This window comes from Pinus tabuliformis, chromosome 5_1 (assembly GCF_031772625.1).
Source record: "Pinus tabuliformis cultivar Carrire ecotype Pingquan chromosome 5_1, CPIR1, whole genome shotgun sequence".
Classification (NCBI taxonomy): domain Eukaryota; kingdom Viridiplantae; phylum Streptophyta; class Pinopsida; order Pinales; family Pinaceae; genus Pinus; species Pinus tabuliformis.
Genome location: NC_142305.1, coordinates 591,480,170 through 591,505,125, shown reverse-complemented (window position 1 = coordinate 591,505,125; position 24,956 = coordinate 591,480,170).

Sequence of the window (24,956 nt, the reverse complement as noted above, 5' to 3'; positions counted from 1 at the left end):
CACTCATCTTTCACCCTGGCTCTGATACCACATGAAGAAGAATCACACAACCATATAACCATATGCACAACAAATTAACACACAAACATTAAACTGGTGGAAAAGGCAGAGAGCCATCATGTGGTATCTCATGCTCATGTAATTCTCTCTTATTCACATAATTTAATAATACATTTAAATACATGAGCAAGTAGTCTTAAGATAGTGCGTCTATCTTAGACTCACTTGGTTGAGACAATTTCTCAACTTACACACTAATTTATGAGAGCTAGTTGGAGAGAATCTCTCATCCAAACTAGATTCCTTACTTTGAGGAATTCTCATGATTTTATTTATTTAATTTAATATTTGGATTTATTATTGATTTTTAAGGGAGTGAGGCTAACGTAGATGCACCGATTTTCATGTAGATGTTGATTTCTAATTATATTTGATTGTTCGCATTAGATGTATTTATTTTAGTGTAGTTGTTGATTTCTAATCCTATTTGATTGCTTGCACTAGATGCATTGATTTCAGTGTGGATGTGGATTTCTAATCCTATTTGATTGCCTGTACTAGATGCATTGATTTTAGTGTAGATGTTGATTTCTAATCCCATTTGATTTCTTGCATTAGATGAATTGATTTCATTGTAGATTTTCTTTTCGAATCATATTTGATTTCTTGCATTATATGTATTAGATGTTAATCTTGAGGCTATAGATTATTAAAAATAAAATCCAGATATATTTAGTAATACCTAGAGGGACAATGTTAAGAATTAATTAGTGTCAAAATTTGGGATACTTAGAATTAGAATGAAATATATATGCAGAATAAATCCTTTGTAAAGTGCAAATTAATCCTTGGAAATATCGTCTACCTTCTTCATTGCCAACTAATTACTAAAAGACAATTACATATATTCAAAATATATTCAAAATTACTAATAGATAATTGCGTACAACAATGTATTCAAAATATTTCTACGAGGAAAAGAAATATTTTATAAACGTTCAAAACAAATAAAAATATTCTTGAAAGATATGTGATAATTGTTTGGATGTAAAGATTTTATAAATCTGGTCACTCATTAAAAAAAATCTAAAAAATACATTATTTCTTGAGTTTTCAAAATAGACTATAGCTAAAAAAAATAATCAAAATATTCTTGAAGGAAATAAATTATTTCAAACATTAGCAAAAAAAATAAATTAAATGAAATAGATTTGTAGTATCAATCCTCCTTCAAACTATTGAAAATATTCTCTCTCTTCTTCTCACCAACTAGTTATTAATAGAAAATTACATACACATATAAAAATATAACACAACAATTGTGAAATTAAAAAATACTACCATCAAAATCCAAACATGTAAATACACAAACCACTCAAAACATCCAAAAATAGGTCTACAAACCATTGAAGGCAAGCAACACAAACAAAATTTAGGAAGAAAATGATGGGGTCATGCCAAGCAAAGTTAACATAATGTGAATTTTGAAGTTATTATAAAACATAAACATAATAATGATGATCTAAAAATGTGGCATTGTTTCCCTCCACTGAACTAGCTTAGATCCATCTAATACAAGATCTATCATGCACCGAGAGGGATCAAATCCTTGGAGGTGCAAACCCTTCCTCAAGTTCTACTCTCCAAAAAGAAGGTTTACACCTCTAGGAATTTGATCCCTCTTGGAACATTATAAATCCGGTGTTAGTTGGATCTAAGCCACTATTCACACAATTTTCCTGTAATCCACACACACACACACACACATATATATATATATATATCTATATATATATATATATATATATATATATATATATATATATATATATATATAGATATATATATATATATATATATATATATATATATATGTTTTTATGACCTCATTAGGGCTCGTCGTGTTTCTTTTAGTAGGCACAGGCTCTTTCAAACTTAAGGAAAACTGGAATATTACCATTGTGTATGTTCTCAACTTCATCAGATTCAGTTCTAGCTTTGGGTGTGTTTCCCAGAGGCTGTAAATTATTAAAAATATTTTTTAAGGTTAGATGGAGGGAGGAGAGAGGGAAGAATATTTCTTGCACTAGATGCATTTATTTCAGTGTAGATGGTGATCTCTAATCCTATTTGATTGTTTGCACTAGATGCATTGATTTCCTTGTAGATGTTGATTTCTAATTATATTTGATTGCTTGCATTAGATGTATTTATTTTAGTGTAGATGTTGATTTCTAATCCTATTTGATTTCTTGCACTAGATGCATTGATTTCAGTGTAGATGTGGATTTCTAATCCTATTTGATTGCCTATGCTAGATGCACTGATTTTAGTGTAGATGTTGATTTCTAATCTCATTTGATTTCTTGCATTAGATGAATAGATTTTAGTGTAGATGTTGATTTCTAATCTCATTTGATTTCTTGCATTAGATGAATTGATTTCAGTGTAAATGTTATTTTCTAATCATATTTGATTTCTTTAATTATATGTATTAGATGTTAATATTGAGGCTATAGATTATTAAAAAGAAATCAAGATATATTTAGTAATACCTACCGGGACAATGTTAAGAATTAATTAGTTGTCAAAATTTGGGATACCTAGAATTAAAATGAAATAGATGTATAGAATCAATCCTCCTGTAAAGTGAAAATTAATCCTTGGAAAGATTGGCTCCCTTCTTCATTGCCAGCTAATTACTAAAAGACAATTACATATATTCAAAATATATTCAAAATAAATAATAGATAATTGCGTACAACAATGTATTCAAAATAATTCTACGAGGAAAAGATATATTTTATAAACATTCAAAACAAATAAAAATATTCTTGAAAGAGATGTGATAATTCTTTGGATGTAAAGATTTTATAAATCTAGTCACTCATTAAAAATAAATAAAAAATACATTATTTCTTGAGTTTTCAAAATAGACTATAGCCAAAAAAAATCATCAAAATATTCTTGAAGGAAATAAATTATTTCAAACATTAGCAAAAAAAATAAATTAAATGAAATAGATCTATAGTATCAATCCTCCTTCAAACTATTGAAAATATTCTCTCTCTTCTTCTCGCCAACTAGTTATTAATAGAAAATTACATACACATATAAAAATATAATGAAACAATTGTGATATTCAAAAACACTACGATCCATATCCAAACATGTAAATACAGAAACCACTCAAAACATCCAAAAATAGGTCTACAAACCATTGAAGGCAAGAAACACAAACTAAATCAAGGAAGAGAATGATGGGGTCATGCCAAGCAAAGATAACATAATGTGAATTTTGAAGTTAATCTCAAACATAAACATAATAATGATGATCTAAAAATGTATGATTATTTCCCTCCACTGAAGTAGTTTAGATCCATCTAACACAAGATATATCATGCGCTAAGAGGGATCAAATCCCTGGAGGTGCAAACCTTTCCTCAAGTTCTACACTCCAAAAAGAAGGTTTACACCTCGAGGAATTTGATCCCTCTTGGCACATGATAAATCCGGTGTTAGTTGGATCTAAGCCAGTGTTCACACAATTTTCCTGTAATCCACATATATATGTTTTTATGACCTCATTAGGGCTCGTTATGTTGCTTTTAGTAGGCACAAGGTCTTTCAAACTTAAGGAAAAATGGAATATTACCATTGTGTATGTTCTCAACTTCATCATATTTAGTTCTAGCTTTGGGTGTGTCTCATAGAGGTTGTAAATGATTAAAAATACATTTTAAGATTATATGGAGGAAGGAGAGAAGGAAGAATATTTCTTTCACTAGATGCATTTATTTCATTGTAGATGGTGATCTCTAATCCTATTTGATTGTTTGCACTAGATGCATTGATTTCCATGTAGATGTTGATTTCTAATTATATTTGATTTCTTGCATCAGATGTATTTATTTCAATGTAGATGTTGATTTATAATCCTATTTGATTGCTTGCACCAGGTGCATTGATTTCATTCTAGATGTGGATTTCTAATCCTATTTGATTGCCTGTACTAAATGCATTGATTTTAGTGTAGATGTTGATTTCTAATATCATTTGATTTCTTGAATTACATGAATTGATTTCAGTGTAGATATTATTTTCTAATCATATTTGATTTCTTGCATTATATGTATTAGATGTTAATCTTGAGGCTATAGATTATTAAAAAAAATCAAGATATATTTAGTAATACTTGGAGGGACAATGTTAAGAATTATTTAGTTTTCAAATTTAGGGATACCTAGAATTAAAATGAAATAGATGTGTAGAATCAATCGTCCTGTAAAGTGCAAATTAATCCATGGCAAGATCATCTCCCTTCTTCATTGCCAACTAACTACTAAAAGGAAATTACTAATAGATAATTTCCTACAACAATCTATTCAAAATATTTCTACGAGGAAAAGATAGATTTTATAAACATTCAAAACAAATAAAAATATTCTTGAAAGAGATGTGATAACTATTTGGATGTAAAGATTTTATAAATATGGTCACTCATTAAAAAAAAAAAATCAAAAAATACATTATTTCTTGAGTTTTAAAAATAGACTATAGCTAAAAAAATTCATCAAAATATTCTTGAAGGAAATAAATTATTTCAAACATTAGCAAAAAACATAAATTAAATGAAATAGATCTGTAGTATCAATCCTCCAAACTATTGAAAATATTCTCTCTCTTCTTCTCGCCAACTAGTTATTCATAGAAATTTACATACACATAAAAATATAACACAACAGTTGTAAAATTCAAAAATACTACCGTCCAAATCCAAACATGTAAATACAAAAACCACTCAAAACATCCAAAAAAAGGTCTACAAACCATTGAAGGCAAGAAACACAAACTAAATTAAGGAAGAGAATGATGGGGTCATGCCAAGCAAAGATAACATAATGTGAATTTTGAAGTTAATCTCAAAGATAAACATAATAATGATGATCTGAAAATGTGGCATTGTTTCCCTCCATTGAACTAGCTTAGATCCATCTAATACAAGATCTTTCATGCATCGAGAGGGATCAAATCCCTGGCGGCGCAAACCTTTCCTCAAATTCTACACTCCAAAAAGAAGGTTTACAGCTCTAGGAATTTGATCCCCCTTGGAACATTATAAATCCGATGTTAGTTGGATCTAAGCCTGTATTCGCACAATTTTCCTGTAATCCACATATATATGCTTTTATGACCTCATTAGGTCTCATCGTGTTTCTTTTAGTAGGCACAATCTCTTTCAAACTTAAGGAAACTGGAATATTACCATTGTGTATGTTTTCAACTTCATCAGATTTAGTTCTAGCTTTGGGTGTGTTTCCTAAAGGTTGTAAATTATTGAAAATATTTTTTAAGATTAGATGGAGGGAGGAGAGAGGGAAGAATATTTCTTGCACTGGATGCATTTATTTCAGTGTAGATGGTGATCACTAATCCTATTTGATTGTTTCCACTAGATGCATTGATTTCCTTGTAGATGTTGATTTCTAATTATAATTGATTTCTTGCATTAGATGTATTTATTTCAGTGTAGATGTTGATTTCTAATCCTATTTGATTTCTTGCACTAGATCCATTGATTTGAGAGTAGATGTGGATTTCTAATCCTAATTGTTTTCCTGTACTAGATGCATTGATTTTAGTGTAGATGTTGATTTCTAATATAATTTTATTTCTTGCATTAGATGAATTGATTTCAATGTAAATGTTATTTTCTAATCATATTTGATTTATTTCATTATATGTATTAGATGTTAATCTTGAGGCTATAGATTATTAATAATAAAATCAAGATATATTTAGTAATACCTACAGGGACAATGTTAAGAATTAATTAGTTGTCAAAATTTGAGATACCTAGAATTAAAATGAAATAGATGTGCAGAATAAATCCTCCTGTAAAGTGCAAATTAATCCTTGGAAAGATCGTCTCCCTTCTTCATTGCCAGCTAATTACTAAAAGAAAATTACATATATTCAAAATAAATAATAGATAATTGTGTACAACAATGTATTCAAAATATTTCTACAAGGAAAAGATATATTTGATAAACGTTCAAAACAAATAAAATTATTCTTGAAAGAGATGTGATAATTGTTTGGATGTAGAGATTTTATAAATATGGTCACTCATAAAAGAAATAAAATAAAATAAATACATTATTTCTTGAGTTTTCAAAATAGACTATAGCCAAAAAATCATCAAAATATTCTTGAAGGAAATAAATTTTTTCGAACATTAGCAAAAAAAATAAATTAAATGAAATAGATATGTAGTATCAATCCTCCAAACTATTGAAAATATTATCTCTCTCCTTCTCGCCAACTAGTAATTAATAGAAAATTACATACACATATAAAAATATAACACAACAATCGTGACATTCAAAAACACTACGATCCATATCCAAACATGTAAATACGCAAACCACTCAAAACCTCCAAAAATAGGTCTACAAACCACTAAAGGCAAGCAACACAAACTAAATTAACGAAGAGAATGATGGAGTCATGCCAATGAAAGATAACATAATGGGAATTTTGAAGTTAATCTCAAACATAAACATAATAATGATGATCTAAAACTATGGCATTGTTGCCCTCCACTGAACTAGCTTAGATCCATCTAATACAAGATCTGTCATGTGCAGAGAGGGATCAAATCTCTTGAGGTGAAAACATTTCCTCAAGTTCTACACTCCAAAGAGAAGTTTTACACGTCAAGGAATTTGATCCCTCTTGGCATGTGATAAATCGAGTGTTAGTTGGCTAAAGGTTGTATTTACATCTAACTGCTCAAGATGCAAATCTTCAACTACTACTAGACTTAAAATAGTTCTGATTGAAGTCATTTTAACAACAGGGGAAAATATTTCATCAAAATCAATACCTTTCTTCTGTGCAAACCCCTTCACCACAAGTCTAGCTTTGTACCTTTGTTTTCCTCTATCTTCTTCCTTCAACCTGTAAACCCATTTATTCTTCAATGTAGTTTTCCCTATAGGCAACCTGACTAAGTCCCAAGTCTGGTTATGCATTAAGGATTCCATCTCTTCTTCCATGGCTAGCTCCCACTTCTTCCTGCTTTCAACCTACATTGCTTCTTCATAACATTGAGGTTCACCAGAATCAGTCAACAATAAATAATATAATGAAGGAGAGTATCGTTCAGGGGGTATACATATCCTGGTAGATCTTCCAACACCACTTTCAGGTGTTTGGGGTGCCTATTGCTGTTGTGGTGGTTGTTGTCGTTTTGGTTGTTGATTATTATTATTTTTAGGCACCTTTACTTTTTCAGTGATCTCATCAAGAACTGTGTATTCCTTGTTTTCTTTTTCCTGTTTATTTTCCTGCAACTAATTCTTATACAAGACATTTTCATTGAATATTACATCTCTGCTCCTAATGATTTTGTGATTTTCGTAATCATATAAGCGATAACCAAAATCATTAACACCATATCCAATAAAGGTACATTTCTTTGACTTTGCCTCAAGCTTTTTTCTATTTTCTTTATTAATATGGACAAAGGTCTCACAACCAAAAGGCTTTAAAAAAGAGTAGTTTACCTTTTTACCTGTCCATGCTTCCTCTGGAACACCACCATCCAAGGAACTTGAAGGCCCTCTATTTATTAGATAAACAGTAGTATCTACAACATCTGCCAAAATTGTAAAGGCAATCCCGCATGCATTCTCATGCACCTTGCACGCTCCATGATTGTTCTATTCATCCTTTCTGACACACCATTTTCTTATGGTGTTCTTGGAACTGTCTTCTCTCTGCGAATTCCATGCTCTGAACAACCTATCAAACTCTTTGTTGCAATATTCACCTCCATTGTCTGGTCTAAGCCACTTCAATTTCTTTCCTGTCTCAATCTCAACCAAAGCTTTCCATTTCATGAAAGTATCAAATACATCAGATTTATTCTTAATACAATAAATCCAAGTTTTTTTAGTTGCATTATCAATAAAAGTAACATAATAACAAGAGCCACCGAGAAGATACCTGAGCAGGTCCCCATACATCTGTATGCACAAGCTCTAATTTTTTGCTCTTCTTTTCTTTCCCAACTCTGAGAAATCTAACTCTCTTATGTTTTCCATAAATGCAATTCTCACAGAAGTCCAAATAAACATTCTTCAAACCCGGCAAAAAATTCCTTGAGTGAAGAATCTTCATCCCCTTTTCACTCATGTGTCTGAGCCTATGATGCCATAATGCTGCATTTGCTCCTTTGGAAGTTAAATCATTAACAGAGAAATACCATTGCATAAATACAATGTACCAACCTTTTCGCCTTTTTCTATTACCAGGGCTCCTTTGGTGACCTTCGAAGATTTATCTATGAATGTTGTCACACAACCTTCACCGCCTAATTACCCTATTGAAATCATTTTTTTCTTCAGATCTGGAACATGCCTTACCTCCTTTAGTAGCCATTGGTTTCCATTCTGTTGTTTTAGAAGAACCTTACCCATTCCGACAATTTTACAGGGTTTATCATCACCCAAACGGACTTTTCCAAAATCTCCTAGAACATAGTCAAGAAAATATTTCTTGTCAGGTGTGGCATGGAATGAGGCCCCTGAATCTACCACCTTGGAATCAGTAATATTTTTGAAAGAAAGAATCAAAGAATCATGTAACACCTCACCTGTCACATTTGATTCATGATTATTTTCTTGTTGTGCATCTCCTTCTTTTCCCTTCCGAGATCTATAGTCTTTCTTTAGGTGTCCTTTCTTTCTGCATTTCCAGCACACTATCCTTGATCTAGACTCGAATCTGCCTTTCCTTGATTTACTGCGATATCCTAAGCTCTTTCCTCTTTCAATTTTTCTTCCCCTAGACTCTGCACTTAAAGAATTACTCGATGTCTCACCGAAGCTTTTTCATCGCATTTCCTCGCCAAGGATAGCACCGACAACACCATCAAACTTTAAAGTACTAGATCCAGAAACAGAGTTACTAATGGTCATTACTAAACCATTCCAACTTTTTGGCAATGAGCACAAGAATAATAGAGCTCTAACCTCATCATCAAAGTTTACCCCTACATAACTTAACTGATTTGTAACAGTATTAAAATCATTTAAATGGTCTACAACAGATCCACCTTCTGACATCTTCATATTAGATAATTGTTTCATAAGAAATACCTTGTTTGAGGCCGACAGTTTTTCATATAGTTTCGCCAACACCTTAATCAAACCCTCTATCATTGTTTCCTTCTAAATGTTGATGGTGACCGATGTTGCGAGGCACAACCGTAGTGTTCTGAGTGCCTTTCTATCGTGAAGGTTCCATTCTTCATCTGTCATACCTGTCAACATCTTTCTTTTTCTGCCCAATGGTAGGTATAGATCTTTCTAATATAGATAATCTTCCATCTACATATTCTACAACGAGAAGTTTTGGCCGTTAAATTTTTCGACCCTAAACTTACCATCTTCCACCATTTCTCCCACTCAAACGAGGAACCCTTCTTTCCTACGAGTTTATCAGCCAAATAGACCTTCAGCTCTGATACCAGTTGTTAGAAAATTATATATTATAGAGCAATGGAACACATAGAATATTGCATAAATATACACACAGAAAACGCATAAAACCAGAGAGACATAGATATACATGGTTCACCCAATTTGGACTATGTCCTCCCCGAACAGCCATTCCTTCCTTTCTATTATCCAGCAAAATGAAGAGACACAACCTATAGCAGATCCACTATAATATCCTCTGTTTTCTCTCACAGTCTCACCTCTCTGTTTCTTGCTTAGAGAATACACATCTATTACACAGCCTTAATACAATGCCCTCATACAAAGAGAGGGGTTTCCTTCTAGGGAAAAAAAAACCTAAACTAAACATAAGTTCTACTGTCAGATCATCTGCCTAATGAAGCGCCCAAATTGACTAGAAATTACTATACTTTTACATGGCAATTTTACATCTGTTTTTAGCTTTGGGACCTCGAACCCCCACAGGGGGGACAAGTCCCCCCTGCACCCCCCCATGTGGAGGGGTGTACAAACTTCCTAGGGTATACATCTGGCTGAAACAAAGACCTCTAAATAAACATGCTCCACACCCAACAAGTTTGAGAAATAATAAAGCCCCACTCTTCACCAACAATAGGCATGCATGCTCACTCTAACTGAACCTTGAACATAATTTCTTAAGAAAGACATAATAATATGTGTGTAAGTGGATAACACTATATGCAAGGCACACTTAATTGTAACTAGATAGATAAGATTAAGTTTGAAATAAACTACATGTATCCACCTTGACCAATGTACTCTCTTGGGCATGAGAATTCCTTTACCATAAATAATTTCCAACCAACTATAACCCTGCAAGTATGATGCCATGTAACACCTATTTGATTTCTAACTTATTGTACATTTAGATTTTGCACCAATAAATGTAAATTCCAGGTTTGTCATGAGCAATTTTGTTCCCACAAGGAGGTTGGACTTGGTACAATTGAATATGGATTCTACAATTTTAAGGTGAAAGAAAGAAGGCTATAAGTATCCAGTTGTGTTTATGGGATTCTCAATTTTTCCAAGTTGTGTCAGTGGCTAAAGAGGCAACCAAGTATGCAACATTTTAGCAAGATTTTGTCCAATAGCCACAAGATGCATAACGTTATAAACACTCATTCATGCGTGCATTTTGAATCAACTAAGACTTTTACTGTTGAGGATCCTAACCAAAATTCCTATTGGCAAGGGCACTCTTAGGTGTTTGTATTCACTCTTGATGTGCTTCTATTTTGTTGGGTTGTGGTATATTCTTTCCATGACTAGCCCACGTAGTTAACCAAGGGGTTAGAAGGTGGGCGGAGCCCCCACCTTCGTTGCATTGATTGCGTAGTGGGGGGGGGGGGTCGGTGTCACTGGGGGTTTGAGGGGTGCAGGTAACCCCCCTCTATGGGGTCCAGGGCAACGCCTCGGAAAATTTTGTTTTTGGACCCTATATTAGGTTGGGTAGACCTACCTATGGTTTTGTGCATGATTTTCGCACATGGTTTTGGACACGATGGTTTTCGGTCCATGGTTTTGGACGCGATGGTTTTTGGTCCATGGTATTGGATGCTTCGGCATGTATAAATATGTATTGTCACATTGAAAGGAACATAATGAAAAATCAAGTTAACAGTCCTAGTTTTGGGATCGAGGGGAAAATCTCTGTGTATATGTGTTATGCTCTCACATTGTTTATTTTTTGGGTTTTAGAATTCATATGCAGGTAATTTCTGTACAGGGTTAAAACCTACATTTGGCATCAGAGCTATTTTGGGTTCAAGGGGACGCCTTTATTGCTGAGGGGTTTCGCTCGGGCCTGTAGTAGACCCTGTTTAGTGGGAGATATGCGAGATCGATTCTGGTGATGAAAGAAGATGACAAGCAGTGGAAAGATAGAGATAGAGAAATTTAATTGACAGTGTTTTGAGTTGTGGAAACTCAAGATGGAGGATTTGTTGGTGGATAAAGATTAGTGGATCGTAGTAAATCTGGGTACTAAACCAACGGGAGTGTCCGATCAAGAATGGGAGAAGTTGGATCGGAAGGAAAAGAGCACAATACAATTGTGTGTCTCAGATTCAGTATTGTTGAATCTATCAAGGGAAGCTACGACAAATGCTATGTGGGACAAGTTAGGGACTTTGTAGCAATCTAAGTCTCTGGTGAATAAATTTTTCCTGTAGAAAATTTTGTATAACCTGAGGATGAAAGATGGAGACTCAGTGACAGAGCATCTCAATGCATTTAATACTGTGGTAAGTTAGTTATTATCTATTGATATTAAAATTTTAGATGAAGATAAGTGCATCAGTTTGTTGTGTTCTCTACCAGATTCATTGGATAGTCTGGTTATTGCAATAGGTAGTAATACAACTACCTTGTAGTTTGATGAAATAGTCTCATCCGTGCTGACGAAGGAGATGAGACAGAAAAATATGGAGAGCCAGAATGGTGATGCATTGTCTGTATGAGGACGGTCCCAGAACAGAAACAAAAATAAGTCATGAGTGGGAGATCTAAATCTAGAGGGAGATCTGAATCTCCAGAAAAACATGTAAAGGTGGTGTGCTGGAAATGCAGAAAGGAAGGGCACTACAAAAGGGACTGTAAATCTAAAGCTCCTGACAAAGGAAAAGGATCTGATGATGCTCCTTCTACATAGGCGAAAACCACCTCAAATGAAGGTGGGGATGTGTACTTGGCTTCTTCAAGTACACATGTAGATCATGAGGCATAGTTGATTGACTCAAGTGCATCCTTTCTCTTCACTCCCCATTAAGAGTGGTTCTCAAAGTATGAGAAATATGATGGTTGTGATGTCTTCTTGGGGGATGATAAGAACGCTAGAATTGTTGGTTGTGGAAAAGTAAAGTAGAAGTTGCAAGGTGGAAGGGTTAGAACACTTCCGGGTGTTTTGCATATTCCTACATTGGCCAAAAATCTTCTGTAAGAAGGCTGGATGATGGTGGTGTAAAAACAGTGTTCGAGAAGGATAATTGCAAATTGGTTCAGGGAGCACTGGTATTGATGCATGAAATTTGGATTGGAACTTTGTACAAGCTACAAGGTAATAATGTTATTGATGGGTGCAACAGTTTTGTGGTTCCTGAAAGTGGAGCAGAAAATCTAGTGGTCTCTGGAGATAAGACCATGTTGTGGCATCAAAGGCTTGGACATATTGGAGAGAAGGGCCTTCGAATACTTCATGGTAAAGGTATGGTAGAAGGTATGAGTAATGGCTCTCTGGATTTTGATTTCTGTGAAAATTGTGTATATGGGAAGTAGAATCGGGTGAGTTTCCCCTCTGGTGGTAAGAGGGCGAAAAATATATTAGAGCTTGTGCACAATGATGTGTTTGGACCTGTGAAGGTTCCATCACTAGGTAATTCTATGTACTATGTATCATTTATAGATGACTTCTCAAGGAATACATGGATATATTTCCTTAAGAAGAAATATGAAGTCTTTGACAGGTTTAAAGAAACTAAGGCTCTAGTCAAAAACTAGACAGAGAAGAAGATAAGGTGTTGGGGACAGATAACGACAGAGAGTTTTACAGTAAGGAATTTGAAGAATTCTATAAGAAGTGTGGTATAGGACTGCAAAATACTACTCCCTACACACCTGAGAAAAATGGAGTTGCAAAAAGAATGAACAAGACATTGATGGAAAGGGTAAGAAGCATGTTCAGTTATGTTGGGTTAGGATAGGAATTTTGGGTAGAAGTGGTGGAGACAGCATGTTACCTGTTCAACAGATCACCTTCATCAGCATTGGAGGATAAGACTCCACAAGAGGTATGCACTGCTAAGAAACCCTCTCTTTCACATCTGAGGGTATTTGGATGTGATGCATATGTACATGTTCCAAAGGAGAAATGAACCAAGTTGGTTGGTAAATCTTAAAAGTGCATCTTTATTGGGTATAAGGATGGTTTAAAGGGGTATATGCTTTTGGACCCAGTAACAAGGAAGGTTGTGTATAGCTGAGAAGTGGTGTTTTGAGAGGTAAAAGATGTTATTAAACATGAATTCCAACCAAAGGAACCTGAGAAGATAGAGTTTGAGCTTAAGGAGGAAGAATCAGACTCTACAACAGAGGAGGAATCAAAAGATGAAGAGCCACAAACTCCGGATGTGAGAAGATCAGTTCGAGAAATAAGGCAGCCAGAAAGGTATAGTCCATTTTCTTTCTGTTCAAGTTTATCTTTATCTATTACTGACGATGATCCCAGAGCTATGAAGGAAGTAGTAGATTGAGAGGATGAAAAACTCTGGAAAGAGGCCATGGTTGATGAAATGGCATCTTTGCACAAAAACGAGGCTTGGGATCTGTTGGAGTTGCTGACTAGAAGGAAACCCATTGGCAGCAAATGGGTGTTCAAGAAGAAGACAAATGCAGAAGGAAACATGGAGAAATATAAATCTTGGTTGGTAGCAAAGGGTTACTCCCAGGTGCCGGGAATTGATTTTGGTGATATTTTTTCTCCTGTTGCCAAGGCAACTTCTATTAGATTGCTTTTATCTATTGTTGCAGCTTTTGATTTTGAGGTAGAATAGATGGATGTGAAGACAACATTTATTCACGGGGATTTGGAAGAGGAAATCTACATGAAGCAACCTGAAGGCTTTGTGGTGAAGGGTAAGAAAGAACTAGTATGCAAGTTAAAGAAGTCTCTGTATGGGTTAAAATAGTCACCAAGGATGTGGTATCAGAAATTTGATACATTTATACCGCGAATTGGCTTCACGAGAAGCAAAGAAGATCACTATGTGTATTTTAAATTAATTGGTGACCATGTTATTTATCTGCTCTTGTATGTGGATGATATGTTGCTGGTTGGAAATGAAAAACAAATTATCCAGGATTTGAAGACCCATTTGTCCTCCAAATTCGACATGAAAGATCTTGGTGCTGCAAACCATATTTTGGGCATGGATTAAAAGAGATCGGGCAAAGAGGAAGCTCTAATTAAACCAGAGGAAGTATGTCAAGATAATATTACAGAGTTTTAATATGCAAGATAGTAAACCGGTGAAGGTTCCTATTCCTGTAGGTGTAAAGTTATCTACTGAACAGTGTCCCAAGACACAAGAAGAGGAAGAGGAAATGTCCCATGTTCCATATGCAAGTGCAATCGGTAGCCTAATTAATTGTATTAAGTGCGATGGTATGTACTAGACCAACATTGCAGATGCAATGGGAGTATTGAGAAGGTTTATGTCAAAACCAAGGAAGGAGCATTGGACAACAATGAAGCAGGTTTTTAGGTATTTGCGTGGCATTAGTGATTATGGTTTTTGCAAGTGGTTATGTGTTTAACCTGTCAGGTGCAGTCAATTGGATAAGTAAGAAACAATTTGCAGTGGTACTATTAACTACAGAGGCAGAATACATGGCAGCCACTCGTGCAAGCAAGGAAGCAGTTTGATTGCAGATATTGTGTTCAAGTGTGGGGTTAGTACAGGGAGCTATAAGGATAGACTATGACAGCCAAAGTGAAATTTTCTTGGCAAAGAACCCTGCATATCATTCAAAGACAAAGCACATTGATGTTCAGTATCACTTCGTGAGGGATGTGATAGAAGACAAAAGGTGTTGTTGGTAAAGGTGGACACAACAAATAATACTGCAGATGCATTGACAAAATCTGTGAACTTTGAGAAGTTCTATTGGTGTAGAGAAATAATGGGCATTGCGGGGCTAGATAAATGACTAAGCTCTCTTGTGGCCCCTGTGGAAATAAAACAACAAGTGGGCTAATGTTGGGTTGTGTTATATTCTTTCCACAACTAGCCCACGTAGTTAACCAAGGGGTTAGAAGGTGGGCAAAGCCCCCACCTTCATTGCGCTGATGGAGGCGGGGGTAGGGGGGGGGTCACAGGGGGTTTGAGGGCTGTAGGTAACCCCGCTCTATGGGGTCCGAGGCAGCACCCTGGAAAATTTTGTTTTTGGACCCTATATTAGGTTGGGCGGACCTACCTATGGTTTTGTGCATGATTTTCACACATGGTTTTGGATGCGATGGTTTTTCGGTCCATGGTTTTGGACGCGATGGTTTTCGGTCCATGGTATTGGATGCTTCAGCATGTATAAATATGTATTGTAACATTGAAAGGAACATAATGAAAAATCAAGCTCGTAGTCCCGGTTTTGGGATCCAGGGGAAATCTTTGTGTATATGTATTTTATTTGTTATTCTCTTGCATTGTTTATTTTCTATGTTTTAGAATTCATATGCAGGCGGTTTCTGTATAGGGTTAAAACCTACATGTTTCATATATTAATGTTATTTCTCCTTACCATAAAGAAATTGTGTATTTTATTACTACAATACTTTTTTGCATTCTATTTATTTTATGTATTTTATGTTGAATATCTTAAACTAATGACATCTACAGTCATCAAATATTGTACTCTAACCCTGATTCATAATGAAAATCATAGAAACAAAGACATGAGTTAAAAGTTAGCTGACATGGACAAAATGCCACATTGTCATGTATCATGTGGAAAGATACCAAGAACTTACATTAGGAAACCCTAACCATTAGAGACACGCTATCTTTATGGAAAAAAGGGCATCAAAGAAGATGGGTCTAGGTGGAGTTCATGCATTCAAGTTCAGGTGAACGAAGAGGTCCAATCTAGATCAACACCCTAAACTGAAGACTCTGAAAACTCACTGGAAGAAAGGACCATTTTTAGACGAGTGAAACTCCTCTTAAGTTTAATTATTCATGTGCATAGAAAATATTGATTTCTGAGCTGTTGTGAATGCAACCTAGAGTATTTTTCACCCCAAGAAAATTTGTCTCCAATTTTAAAACATCTATGTCTAATTTATAGCGCGAATTTATTATTTGTTGTTTCTTTTACTACACAGGGTTCGTATATTGTAACTGTTAGATGCTTGTTGTAGCAGAGTATTTTGCGTAAAACAAAGGGGTAGAAGCAATTTAATTGTTTTTCTTGATTATTTTAAGTTGTTGCTCATTCTATTCTTTGTTAATTTTAATTTCTCCTAAAAACCTCTGTTGAATCCAGAAAGGGTGAGCTTTGAAAGCAGATCCATATTGCAAAAATTTAGGAGTGACTTAGTCACCATGTTTTTAAAAAGTCCTATTTTTCTCAAGAGTTCCAAATCAAACCCAGAGACATGAAAAACAAACCTTGAAAATAATCAAATTACCAAAAATAAATGAAACACATGCCAAGAAAACATAATAGTTAATGAAATGTATGTGTTTTTATCATGGAAACAGGGGAATTTTGAGCATGCTCTGATTTGCAAATAATATAGAGGTGTGGACAGAAGAAGTATCCAAACATTTATTAAAATATTTAATTGTAGATGTATAAATCTTATTAATAGGCAGGGAATTGAATACATAAATTTTAGAATGATAACTATCAAGAAACAATTATCTATCCATCTCTGCACAATGATGTTTCTCATATTGACAAAATTGGCTAACGTGCAAATTTCCTTCAAATCGAAACTCTAGGAATGCATATGATTCTTCAAATAGTTGATCATGCAATGAAGGAAGTACTGAATTTATGAAATGAGTGGTCATAGAGTCGTTTGTAAAGGAAAAAGATCCGATGTAGTATCGATTCCCAGAAACCATTAGATCAGTTTCCATTAATCTCAACAAACTACTCTGAAAAAATAGATAAACAAGGGCACAAAGGGATGTTTCTCCACAAAATTGGTCAATTGCAAAGGAGGGTCATCAACGATAAAAAAACACTAAGATCATTAGGTGACTACTTCATTTAGTTTAGGGCATATAACATTGATTTGCTTCTCCCTGAATAGTAAAGATCAAAATCTTGATTTAATATGACATTAGTTAAGATTCCTTTTTGAATAGTATCAAATAGAAATCATTGCAATTTCATATACCCAAAAAATTTGAATTACATTTTCATTGTGGAGGATTTAGAGAAAGTGTTTACATACTTGGTTGAACTTTAAGGTAATAAGAGAGATGTCTAAGGACAGGCCAAAAGTAAAAGCAATGGAGGAACTAGATCCATGGAAGAAGAAAAAATCCCCCATAGAAGAAATTTCTAACTCTCTTCACACAATCGTCCAGTTGGGTGACTCTGCGGGTGCCATCAACAGTTGGCCATTATCTCATGACCATGTAATGACTCTACTTGCCAAGTGATTCATCATACATGCACTTTATTTTTCTTTCCATTTGATGTCAAAGTGTTAAGCTTGTGTAGACAAAGAGCTTAATATAATGAATCCCATTCAATGAACTTGCACAACTGATATCATTGAGATCAAAACCCCGACATGAAAGCACGGTGATAAAAATGAAAATGGAGTGGATTAAGCTTGGGCAGTTGAAGAGCATAATATAATGAAGCTTATTCAATGAACTTGAACAACTGATATTATTGAGATCAAAACCCCGACATGAAAGCATGCTGATAAAACTAAAACTGGAGTGGTTTACAGAGTAAGTTTTATGGATTAAATTATTGATTTCTTGCCAGCGGGAATCATAGGGCAGGACATGATGATGAAAAACAATGAATATTCTATGGAATTAAGTGGGATGACTTTTGACTAAGAGAAATAAGGGTATACTAAGATACGATGCATAGTACTTATTCAAATCACCATGTGCATATTCAAACCATCAATATCAAACATTTATGTGAATAAAATTATGAAACATTATGGAACCACTCACTTTAGAATTTATAGCCAAAGAATTTAAGAGTTAGAATAGAGTTTTTAAGTGACCATAATAAAAATAATACATATTATAGGTATTATATACACATGGATTATAGATATCAAGCTAAATGTGGTCACTAAAGCAACATATGGATTAAAGATATCAAGCTAAATGTGGTCGCTAAAGCAACATCTTCCTACACCTAGTGTTCTAGATGGCCAAGGCAAGATGTCATCAAACCAGTGATACATCCATCCATATACCTCAGTTGGAAAATGATTAATGTCACAAGAATCACATGGGTTGAGATGTCAATCAAAATTTAAAACTATCCTCTAAAAACTCATATATAAAGTGGGGTAATAGGTCCTATGACATCCAACCTGCAATTTGCAATGGGAAATCCTCAAAAGTCTCTTTGAAGGAATAATGTCCCATTGAGGGGTTCAAGAAGATGTATGAAGCCCCACCAATTTGATAGTTGAATATGTTTGAATATGGGTTTTCCAATTATGGCCATAAGTAGGCAAGGCAACATGGAAGGAGGTGACCACCTTAGAAGAGTTCAAAAGGGAAGGCCACATAAGGTCTTATATAAAGATATAATTCCAAGGACCTCCCTCATAAAAAGAGTTAGACATGTATTGAAAGAAAGTAGACAACGACCCATCTAAATCTTGATAATAAAAAAATAGAACATCCCTTGAATCCCATAACAAATGGAGCATCTACAAATGAGGTGATCCTCTAACTCAATCCCATGTATATGGCAAAGCTAGAAGATGTTATTGAGAAGAGGAATATCATGATGATTAGTTTCAACTAGATGCTAATGTAAACCCACTTTAAAACCACCAAGGGGGATCTGAAGGGCAACATCTAGTGTTCTTGTGTGTGAGAGTTAAACAATAAGGCCCCCTCTCATTTGCATGAAGTGTTCCTAGTACAAATCCATCTTACAGTCAAGGCCATGAAAATATGAAGTCCAAGTACACTTAATTTGTTGTCTATAAATAACCTCTTTAACAACTTGACACAAACATATAATGATGTTATTTACATTGGAGCTGTATGTCACTTGAATTTTGTTACAACTTTAATCGCTCCCCCATTAAATGTGCCAGTCTCCCTTGTGATGATGCATCAAACCTAATGGAGAATAATCTCATTATGTAAAAGCAATTTAAACATGATGTAACTTTAATAGTGCCCTACTCACCCTTGGCTCACCTCTCATGGAAAATGTGAGGCTATTTCAAGCATTGATGTGGATAATATCATTTTATTTTCTCTTACGTGTAGTATTCTACATTGACATAATTGGGATTTTTAGCAAACAAAATATTTGTATCAAGGGTTAAATCATTGTGCATTAGGGCTGAAGACGTCGAGTCATTATGAGTGATCTATTCATTGCCAACTCCTAGTGTGGGAGAACACTACAAGCTCCATGTCAACATGAAGTGTAGATATTGTGAGCAATTATGATTGAGGTTTTGCAGATATCGAATTGTTCTACATTTGGTATACATGGTAATAAGGGCATTACACTTTACAAACACACACCCTTGAAACCAATACCTAGTTCTCTAAAAATCAAATGGTCCCAATATTCTTAGTTAGAGGTGAAGGATTCTCCTAAGAGGTTAGTTTGTTGGTTTGAGGCATTATTTTTGGCCTTGGATACTAAGTGGTTAAGGGCTTCAGGAGTTAAGAGTTAAGAGCCAATGGCTTGGGGGCCATGGGATTTAGGGTCTAAGGGATTAAGAGTTAGGGGATTTAGGTGTTTGGGGTTAAGGGGTTAGGTTTTAAGGTGTTTAGGTGTTAGGGGGTAAGGTTTAAGGGTCATGGGTTAAGATAATAAGGGGTTATTGCTTAGGGGTTCATGGATTCTAGGTTAGCAGTTAATGACTTAAGGTTTAATGGGCCAAGGGGTTGATGGGTTATGAGTTATGAGTGTAGGGGTTAAGGGATTATGGCTTGGGGGTTTAGGGGATAGGGAGTTTCGTGGTTATGGGTTAATGTCTTATGGGTTGTGATAATGGGGCCCCTAATCCCCTTATCACCACTATTGAGGGTTCCCCTTTCAATTTCTCTTGTTTCCTTCCCTCTAGGCCCCCTAATCCCCTTATCACCACTCTCGAGGGTTCCCCTTTCAATTTCTCTTGTTTCCTTCCATCTAGGCCACCTAGCCCTTGTGACATTAGGTCTTAAGCCCCCTTACCATTCAGTAATGCTAGGATTATATATCTTAATGAACCATGCTTGGACATCCCACTTCTACCCATCCAGGCTACCCTTGTGTCCCCTAGTTTCGTTCAATATACCACAAAATACTCATCCCACCTTTTTGGTCATATCATTCAACTCATCCTAACATTATGAACCCAAAATTTGGCCCCAATTCCCCTACAACTACACCCTTGGGCCACCATGACTAAGGGCTTAAATGTAGTAGGGCTAATGAGTTGTGATAATGGGGCCCATAATCCCCTTATCACAACTATTAGGGGCTCCCTCGTCAACTATAGTTGCTTCATAAAGAAGATAAATTGAGAGAAAAAGACAAGTGCTAAGGCATGCTAAAATGTGTTAAGTGCCAAGGTGTGGTGCCAACACATGCTAGGGAGTGTTAGGGTCAAGTGTTAGGGAAACACAAGGGAGAACTAGTTTCAAATGCATGGAAATGAATGAATATGAGGGCATAATAGGGAGTGTCAGTGATGTCCATTTGTGCTAAGGAGGGAGTGACAAGGTATGCTAGGCAGTGCCAAGGCATGTTAGAGTGTTAGTGAAACATGCCAAGATGTGCCAAGTGTCAAGGTGTGTTAATTCTTGATAAGGAGTGTTAATGAGTGCTAGGGAAACACAAGTGAGCATTAGGTCAAAATGCATGGAAATGAATGAATAAGGGTGTGTGAGAGGAGTGTCAGCGAGTTCCAAGTGTGCTAAGGAGGGAGTGGCATGGTATGTTAGTCAGTGTTAAGGCATGCTAGAGTGTTAGGGAAACATGCGTCTAAGATGTGTCAGGTGCCAGGGTGTGCCAATGCGTGCTAGGAAGTTTTAGGGAGTGTCAATGGAACACAAGGGAGCACTAGGTCAAATTAATGCATGGAAATGAATGAATGAGCATTTGTGACAGGAAGTTTCAGTGAGTTCCAGATGTGCTAAGGTAGGAGTGACAATGTATGTTACGCAATGCTAAGGCATGCTAGAGGCTAGGGCAACAAGCCAATATGTGCCAGGTGCCAGGGTGTGCCAATGTATTACAAGGAGTGTTAGGGAGTGTCAGGGAAACACAAGGGAGCACTAGTTTCAAATGCATGTAAATGAATGAATAAGAGTGTGTGACAGGGAGTGTCAGCGAGTTCTAGGTGTGCTAAGGAGGGATTGACAAGGTATGCTAGGTAGTGCCAAGGAATGCTAGAGTGCCAAGGTGGCATGCCAAGATGTGTCAGGTGTCAAGGTGTGTTAATGTGTGCTAGGGAGTGTTAGGGAGTTCCATGGAAACACGAGGGAGAACTAGTTCAAAATGCATGGAAATGAATAAATAAGAGTGTGTGATAAGGAGTGTCAGTGAGTTTCAGGTGTGCTAAGGAGGGAGTGACAAGGTTATATGCTAGGTAGTGCCAAGGCATGCTAGAGTTCCAAGGGCATGTCAGGGAGTGGTAGGGTGTGCTAGGGAGTGCCAAAGAATGCCAAGGAATGGAATAGAAAAGAATTCAGCCATATATTCATAGAGAAATAGGTCCTTGAGACTCATATGATATAGGTGCAACAAAATATTATTCTAGAAGGATGCATGAATTCCTTGGTAATGGAAGATGGAAAAATGATAAATCAAATAGAGCAGTGAAGGAAGAAAGAACAAACTATCTGGAAACATAAAATTTGTGTGTGATGGCTGAAAGAAGGAGAATGAAATTTGAAATTCTTCCACAAGGGAATGGTAAAACACCAACATAACAATAGGATATTTTCCCTATACTTTAAGGATGGGAAACGCTTGCTCCGACATACAAAGTTCGAGCAAGAACTTGTTTACTATTTTTACTCCCTACTTACACATCCCACACCCAATAGATCAACTATATCCAACGAATTACTTTGCATATACCCAACTTAATCCATCTAGCCTAGAATGAGGCATGATGTGAGAAGTTTAGTTCATAGAAGTGGAAGAAGTAGTGATGGTGATGTCAAAGAATAAAGCCCCTGGTCTCAATGGCTTCAATACATACTTCTTTCAAGCTTGTTGACATTTCTTAGGCATGAAGGTTCCTGCTTTGGTTGAATAATCCCACCACTCACAAATAGTATGGCATGGTATTAATGCTACTTTTATTACATTAATTCCAAAATCTAATAGAGTGGATAATGCCAGTGGTTTTAGACCAATCACCCTTTGTAATGTTGTTTATAAGATCATATCGATTGCTATCGCCAATCATCTTAAATCTCTATTGAGTGGTATCATTTCACCAGAGCAAAGTGGTTTTTTCAAAGGATACCAAATTTTGGATGGGATAGTGGCATCTCATGAGGATATCCACTCCATAAAGAGATCCAAACAGGCCAAAATGTTGATAAAAGTAGATCTCTCAAAAGCCTATGACCAATTAAATTGAGATTGTCTGCTCCAAACCCTTCAAGCGTTTTGGCTTTCAAATCCGTGGATCACTTGGATTAAGTCTATAGTTTCTACTCCCTTTTTCTCCCTTCTTTTGAATGGATCCCCACCCATGATTTTTAATCCTTATAGAGGTCTTCGATAGGGAGATCCTATTTCCCCTTTTCTATTTATCTTAGCAGTAGAGGGATTGGGAAGATATCTCAAAGAAACAAGGTGACAAGATACCATCTGAGGACTTCGCTTATATGGTAATGATTTTCCAATCACTCATCAACCATTTGTTGATGATACTATGCTCTTATGAATTCCAACAATGGGGGAGACTATGGCTTTGAAAACCATTCTTGTGACTTCATGGAGGCTTCATGTAAGGTGATAAACACTGACAAATCAAATATAAATTTATTTAATTCTAGTGTTGTTGTTCAAAGACATTTTTCACACCTTCTGGATTTCCAAATAGGCAAACTTCTTGTCTAGTCAATTGCTCTACATAAATGATCAATCCGGGTATCGTAAACTGATGAAGTCTGGTGCACCATATGTGCTTAGTTAACCTTTTTCTTACTTCGTTGTTGTATAGATTTTATTTTGTTTTGGGGTTTTGTTTCTGTTGATCTCCTAAAGTGTCTAATGCAAATGGAAATCCTATTCTAAGGTCTTAAGAATACTTTTAAAGGTCAAGTATGGATATAGATCTCAAGACAAGGTTTATGTCCCTAATGGTAACTTCCAAAACTTAGCACTTCAAAAGATCTCAAAACATGTTATTAATGGAATTATTACTTAAACAAAAGTGTAAATATGCAGCTACTTCAATCAAACAAAAGATGAAATATTGATCATGAAATCACTGTCTCTGCTGCTCATCTAAATACGGAAATAAAAGTTAAGCTATTGCACTCAAACAAATCAAAAACTGAAAACTAATAAAAGTAAAATCAAATCACATCACTCATATTTCGATTCCTCGCCAATTAGTCCAGCTATGGCTTTCGGAGATAATCATCAATGGCATGAGCAATCTGATATCTAATTGCAGAAAATTAAAACTAAAATCAAATCACAACATTCATAATCTGATTCCTCACCAGTTAGTCTAGCTATGGCTTTCGAAGATAATCTTCAATGATATGAGGAATTTGATATCTAAACCAACTGGAAAAGAAAATAAATAAGACTAAAATCAAAGCATAACTAAAATTGAAAAGTTAAAAAAAACAAAGTCAATAGAGAGGCAAATCTCATGTCACTATTTGATGCAAAAACATGTAAAAAAAACTAATCTACAATCAACCGGTTGAACACACTTACATGAATTAAAATTGCATGAATGGAAAATCTAATCTATCAAACTTGAAAGCAATCAAATGACATAATGAAATCAAAGCAAAATTACAAAATGAAATCTACTCTACCTTACATTCTAATATGCTCCATGACATCTACTTCACATCTCCTTCCATGTTGAGAACATCAAAGCTTTATTCAAATTCTTCAAAATTACAAAGTACAAAAAAGCTCTCCAAAGCTTTCCAAAGCCATCTCACAAGCTTAGGAACTAACAATCTAAGACTAACAAATGAAGGAGAGAGATCTCCTATTTATACAAAAAGATGAGAAGCCATCTCATTAATGAGAGTCCATGAATCTCTCCCTCTACCTCTAGAGTCCTAATCAAAATAGGAACTGATAAGACACATGTCTTCTTAGAGTTTCAATACAATTAGGAGATGTGACACATATCCTCATGATCCCATGATTCTTTCCACTCAAATTCGAATTTGGCCTTAGAGTGCCACATAAGGGTGTTGTAGAAGTCTCCTTTTGACCTACACATGTCAACAATCTCAACCCACTTGTTAGGTATAAGCATATGCACATTATTTTCTAATTTTTAACTAAAAATTCACTTAAAAAGGCTAAGAATTAATAAATATTGGAAAAACATAAATGTGGCCCAATGATAATGAAAGTGGGATGAATGTGGTGACATAGTAGTGAAATGGAGGTGAAATGGAGGTGATATAATGGACATAATAGTGAAAGTGTAATGGAAATGAAGGAAATTTTCAA